This window comes from Oryzias latipes, chromosome 7, assembly GCF_002234675.1.
Source record: "Oryzias latipes chromosome 7, ASM223467v1".
NCBI lineage: Eukaryota > Metazoa > Chordata > Actinopteri > Beloniformes > Adrianichthyidae > Oryzias > Oryzias latipes.
The window spans coordinates 10,172,416-10,179,267 of record NC_019865.2 but is presented as its reverse complement, the minus strand read 5'-3'; positions in this window follow the sequence as shown (position 1 = coordinate 10,179,267).

Here is a 6,852-nt window from a genome sequence, read left to right as displayed (position 1 = left end):
CTGTCCTCGTGGTCGTTGCTGTGGAAAAAGTTTATTTGAACTTCAAATGTGACACTTTTCTATACTTTTAAACAATGATCAAAATTGATCCAGAGGGACTGGGCTGCAGCATCACGCTCATTGATGACCATCCATAGAAAGTATAGAATCAAAATACACAACCATTACACATATACAATACATGCTGTATTTATTGATGTTCCCCTTTTGGCATATCCCTTCAGGGATTGACACAGCAAAACAGATTTCTGCACACGTGGTTCGGCAGAGATCTTAGTTCCGATTCCCTTTCCTGCCCTGTATTTTATCCCGGCTGGGGACTGGCACAGGTAGACCCAAACTTGGGGCCCCCTTGTGGCTACATTGTCGGGCTGTAACGGTTGGGTCTTGCCCAAGGATTCGCACTGGATGAAGCTCACCGCACCCCTTGGGAATCAAACCCTGGCTTCCCATTCCCTGGCTTCTCACTTAACCAACAAAAACAGAAGGACGTCTTTATTTTACTCTGCATGATTCAAACATATAGTTAGCTTTCAAATTGTACATTTTCTGTCTTCATTAAAAAAAAAAATGACTCCACTCTTAGGATATAAACTGGTTTTAAAGGCACAAAATACAATTTCCAAGATTCTTACACGCCCAATATCCACAAATTTTAATGTATCTGATTTGTTAAATAGTGCATTTCTTAGATAGAAACTGAATTCCTAAATAAAGAAAACATAACATTTTAAAGGTTGCGAAGCAAGGCTGTTGCTGGGCTTCTTACTACCTTCCTACCGTACTCCCATTACACTAGTGATCTGTGCAGACAGCTGAACACTCTCACTTTACCCTTCTTGACCTCAGTCACATGGCATTCACACCTGTGGCTGCCCCTGCATACTCGCTGCCACATGAAGCTCCGATCCCCCAAAACACATATAAACACAGGCCAAATATACTCGATGAAAAACGCCTACATTTTAGACAGACCAAAATGCCACAACTTCAGACTGTTTTCCAACAGCAGCATGGGAAAAAGGAACCCTTTGTTTTTGGGTTGTACTGAAAGCAAAAACATGTTATTCTTCTGCAGTGTGTGGGGATTTAATTGAGTCACTGGCTCAGCCAAGATGGCTAAAAGATAAACGTGAGATAGACTCTTGAAAGCAGGAGACGTGTTTCTGTATCAGTGCTGTGGCCATCTGCCAGCTCAGCAGAAAAGCAGGAAATGGTGGCTCCTTTTAAAATCACAAGCACTCTTGAAGAAAAGCTAAAGTAAACTTTCCTTAACAAGGGTTTTCCCTTTAGCAAGAAGTAGTCTATTTAAGTGTACTACAAGTGTACTTAGTCTATGCTCAAATTGAGACAGTATACTTGAAGTTTACTTTTTCTTTCTACATATTGTACACTCAAAATGTTCCAATTTAGTCTAAAAAGTATTCAGTTAGTACTTCCTACTATTTGTTTTGTAGGAAGTTTAATTTGAAAGGTGATTGGAGGAAGCTTATGCTTATAGGAATCCAAGGCCCCACTCAACACCTCTCCTAACCGAAAACAACAAAATTAAACATTTGACATTATAACGTTAACACACTACATACACAAGACAAAGACAGACGAACATGCCCAAACACTCCGACCAGTCTGTAGTATACTTGCTGTAACTACACTTAAACTCAAGTATACCTAATAAAATAAACTTAAAGTGTACTACTTTTTGCATTTGTAAAATAAAAAAAGCACAGACCAGTACACATTTGCATTATTTCTGATCTGACCTTTTCATTAGAAAATAAAAACACCAAAACAATTAGGACTGTTTTTTTTTCTTAAAGAGCACATTTTTATTCTAAGACAGAGTTTTAGGGTCAGTTTACAAATCTTTTTTTTTTTTATAATTACGACTTTAAAGTTGTAAATTTTATGAGAAAAAAAAGTTGTTAATTTACGACTTTAAATCTCGTAAATTGACTTTTGTTTTATTTTTTTGGTGGCCCTAAAGCTGTTGTCCTGTTCTCCCCTCTTCCTGTTCACTTTTCAAAAGGTTCTGAAGGTTAAGCTGTGAATATTTAAACAGTAGTTTTGTGTGTCTCTGCAATATTGATGCAATTAAATGAGTCATGTGTGTCTCATACAAAACCTTTTTCTGCAGCAAAAATGCAAAACAATTTACACCTCGTCTAGACAACTGTGCACAACCTGGAGGATCCACTTCTGCTTATCTGGGGGGGGGGGGTTGTTCTCCCAGCATTCCAGTCACCACTCTGGTCTCTGGTGTTAACCTCTGTGAAACCTCTTATCAGGTCACTGGAGTGTTGTCACCATCTCTGTGAGGACAGAGGCATCAACTGTGAAACAGCATCTTCTGAGTCGCTGGAGGGTAACACAGTGGGACTTTTGGGGGAAAAAACTGTACTTCCCTTTCAACTAGTTGTTTTCTCTTTTTGTTAAAATTAGAGAGCAGTTAGTTAAAGATTATTGAAATGACCAGTAACACGTCTCCCAACACAAAGGTTTATTTTCTTTTTTGTCCTCTCCAACAGGTGAGCAAACAGATATGAGCTGAAGGCCTCCTGTGTTGGACAAATTTTACTGTTACAATAAGCAGTTATGAATCTTCGGACACACATATCTAATTATCGGTTACTTGTCTCCAGTGACTTCGTCTAATATTCTACTTGGAAAAGGAAAACATCAAAATTCTCTCTCATAAACCTATTCTTGAATTTCAAATAAAATTAGAATGAAGTCAACAGAAAACGTGGCACAGATGTTGGTCAGAACTCAAAAAATAAAAAGAAAACATGTAGAAGTTATTCACAAAAATTGGTTTCTAATAAATATGTGAAATCAAAGAATAGAACTTTCTGCAAAAAAAAATATAGATCTTGTAAATTTTTCCATCTTGCCTCTGATCTGTATTAAGCTAATACATAGATTTGTTCTAGGTTGTGCAGGATGGGCAGACTTTGGCCCGGGGGCTACATGCGACCCGTTCAACTATTTAATCTGGGATAATGGTCCACAAAGGGTGCATTATCAGAAATTAATGGCATTAAAATAAGAAAACACACAAAACAAAAAAACTCCAAAATGTTATTTTTTTCAAATATTTATTTTAATTTTCAATCAAAGTTACCCATTGTGGCCCACGAGTTAAATAGTTTGCCCACCGCTGGTTTTGTCCAATATGTTGGTAAAGACTGCAAAATACAGTCTAGTGCTTTTAACATATTACAACAAATTGTGGTTAGTTTCTTTACGGTTTCTTTTTGCTGGGAAAAACATGGCTGAACATACTGTATTACTGCCTCTAGGCCTTTATGTCTGTTTAAAAGTTTTGCTGCAAAAGGGTTTTTATACTTTGTCATTTCTTCTGTCTGTGGACATGGAAGTACACGGTAGAACAGGGTTATTAACTGAGCTGGAATTTGACTGATGTTGCCTTCAAACACAGGAGCCGCTCCGAGATAGCTTCTTTATGGTTTTTCTGTGTGAGAACTTTGGCACGTCAGGTTTGCCGCTGCACACCTGACGCAGCATTCTGCAACATCCAGACTCCACTTTAATGACCCGAGGTGTGACTTTAGCACTGCTGCTGTCACTGACTGGGTCTGGAAAAACAGAAGGGAGTGATTCCCAAGGGAAGCCAACCATCAACCTGCCACACACAGAGAGTACATAAAAGACACCACAATTGTGACTGTTCTTTTTGTTCTTTCTCTGAGACCCACACTTTCACCAAATTCTAAAAAATGTTCAATCACTTAAGGTGTTTCGGGGAATTCTCAATTTTCCTTAACCTAATCAAACATTTTTCCTGCTCACACATACTGGAAATAACTTGTATTTTAATTTTACTTGAACTTAACAACTGATAATGATAGACAAGCTCTCCGCCAAGTAATGTAGTTTATAAGCACACTGATAGGTATTAATACTGAACTTTTGTTCGGTATTAATTTTAGCTTTCTGGAAGACTTTTCTTTTAGGAGAAATGTGATCAAATTACCCTTTTGTCTATATTATTTTGAGAGACACAGACTATTTAAAATCTGTATTAAGCAGTTAAACTTTTAGTTCAAAAGGCTTAAATGTTCTTGAAAGACAAAACGCCTAGAAAAAAAAAAGATCAGAAACATATGTTGTCTTCATACTTATAGTTTTCTTGAAAATCAAAGGATATTGCATTGTGTGTGATATTCCAGTTGTGTCACTGAAAAAAATGTTTTCTTTTTTCTGAGACCGGAAGAGATCTTTTTGTTTGTACACGTGTGCATGTAAGAGCAAATCTATCTCTGTCAACACTGAGAGAATTTGCTTTGTGACATACCGTCTGCAACATGTGATGTCATTCTTGGGAAAAGTAATATTGGGACAGAGAGGAAAGATTCTTTTGAAATTGTATTTATTCAAACAGAAAGGAAAGAAATGACAACTCCCTTTCAAATGGGTGCTTCTTTTCACATGATTTTCCATCATAACACATAATCGGAATATTTTCCTTCTTAATAAAATAAATGATCAAATCTCCACATAAATCACACTAACCCTAAAGCTTCTTTTGAATCTGTAACCCGTGTTCTATCCTAGGCCCTTTAACATTGGGAGTTGGGTCATCTAGACCCACCAGACAGTCCTCTAAACCTTTTTTCTTCAATGATTTGTGATCTTCACTGGTGTCCATTGATTACATGAAATCTTTCCACCTTTATCCACCTTTGTCATGGTAGGGAGAACACGTCAATGCAAGGGTGGGGTCCTCTAAGATAGCACAAGGGTTAAAAGAGTAATCAGATTTTGGAGTAATCAAACAAGAATTAAGACTACCAAAATTTGATATTTTTTATACTTTTTACCCGCCGACGACACATGTGTAGTGTGTACGGGGGAGAATCTCAGGGAAGTTGTCAAAATAGTAAATCAAGAGTTAGGGGAACTAAAATAATGGTTCGACACATAAACTCCTGACAAAACTAGATTTAGGATTTTTGGAAATTGCCATATTCCTGCAGATTTAGAAATAAAGGTTGCTATTGATAAACATGTTTTGGAAAGAGTGACTGAAATTGAGTTCCTTGGAGTAATTTTGGATCACGCAATAAGCTGGAAGCCACAAATATAGCAAGTCAGAGCTAAATTTGTTGAAAGCATCGCGGTGTTGGGAAAACGCATCATACACTCACTCACAAAGCACCTTTACCTACATATTGATCGATAAGACTACCATATTTACAGTACAGTGTAGAAGTTTGGGGAAATACTTCTAAAACAAATTTACAGTCTTTTTACATCTTACAAAAAAACGTATTCGAATAGTTCATGGAGTGGATTATGGGGCACATATAGTGTTTTTAAAGTCGGGTTTATTGAAATTATGGGAACTAGTGAAACTTAAAACAGCACTCGTTATGTTTACAGCCAGAAATAACTTACTTCCAATAAACATACAACAAATGTCCAAGAACAGTGATGGGGATTACGAGTTAAGAAATGAGCTGGACTTCAAAAAGCAGTGCATTTGTACTACAAAAAAGAAAATGTGCTTATCAAATTGTGGTGTGGATTTATGGAACGGGTTAGATGAAGGTTTAAAACAAAGCACAAGTTTACATGTATTCAAAAAAAAAACATACAAGATTTCACTGATGAAACTTTCCAAGGCTAGAAATGACCAATAAAGACAAAAAACAAATCAGCAAATTCACTCCTGCATATATACAGAAGGTAATGTGAATGTTTTGAAAAAAAAAATGTTAATAAAAATATGCATAACAGAAGGTGTTGTAAAAAGGGGTGGGATCACACAAGATTTTCCTTCTAACCACTCCTTTTCAATCACACTGTTTCATTTTATCTGTCTATGTTAAACTCTTGTGTTAATTTTCACTTTGTGTTTGAAATAAAGAAAAGAATTACAACTGGACGTCATTCTGTATGTGTTGAGATTTTTTACATTTTACAAACTACTGCATGTTTTACAATAATTTACACTAACATTTCAAGGTTAAGATTTATACATATATTTTGCAAGTGACTTTTGCGTTATCAAACTGATTTACATTTTCTCTGATCACCATCAGTTTTCCTCATGGATTAAAGCGCCTGAACTTTGTCTTTATCTGAGTTTGTCAGAGTGAAAATAACTCCAAAGTTAACAGGCCAAAGTCTGTTGATGCCTCAGGTGTATTTGTTTCAGCAACCAGTTCAACTGGTTGGAATTAACTGACAAACCTAAGAATGAGTTTTCTGGTTCAACATCTCTCAAGACACTGATCCAAGTAAGAAGAAACCGCTGCAGGATCATGAGTGACGAGATCCTTATCTTCCAGTTCTCAGAAAAATGAATAATAAAGTCGGGAGTGGTCCAAATGAGTCTTTTTTACAACAGTAATTACACATCAATAATCACATTTTTGTAAACTAAACTACTAATAATATCCTGTGCGTAAAAGACTATTGCCCCCTTTTCTTTTTAGATATTTAATTTAAAAAACATTTAGTACATCAAAAATCAACACAGAGAAAAGAAATCCCCCCCAAAAAACGGAGAAAGTTTACAGTGGAAAACCAAATACCCCTTATGACACCTGTGTGATGGGGGACCAGCAATAAATAGAAAAGCGTAAAGCATTTTCATGTTTGGACATGCCACATACAGCTCCCGTCTCTCTGTTTTGATTGACATGCACCATCCAGTGACGGTGATCCAACAGTGAGCCCCGTTTGGCTCCTGAAGGGTGTGAAAAAGCACACTTCTCCCTGACCCCGCCGCCGCCTTTGTTGCTGGATTGATTTAGCAGACGGAGGCAGATCAGATGAGTGTGACTCCTGCTGCTCATCCATCCAGCACACAGACAGACAGAG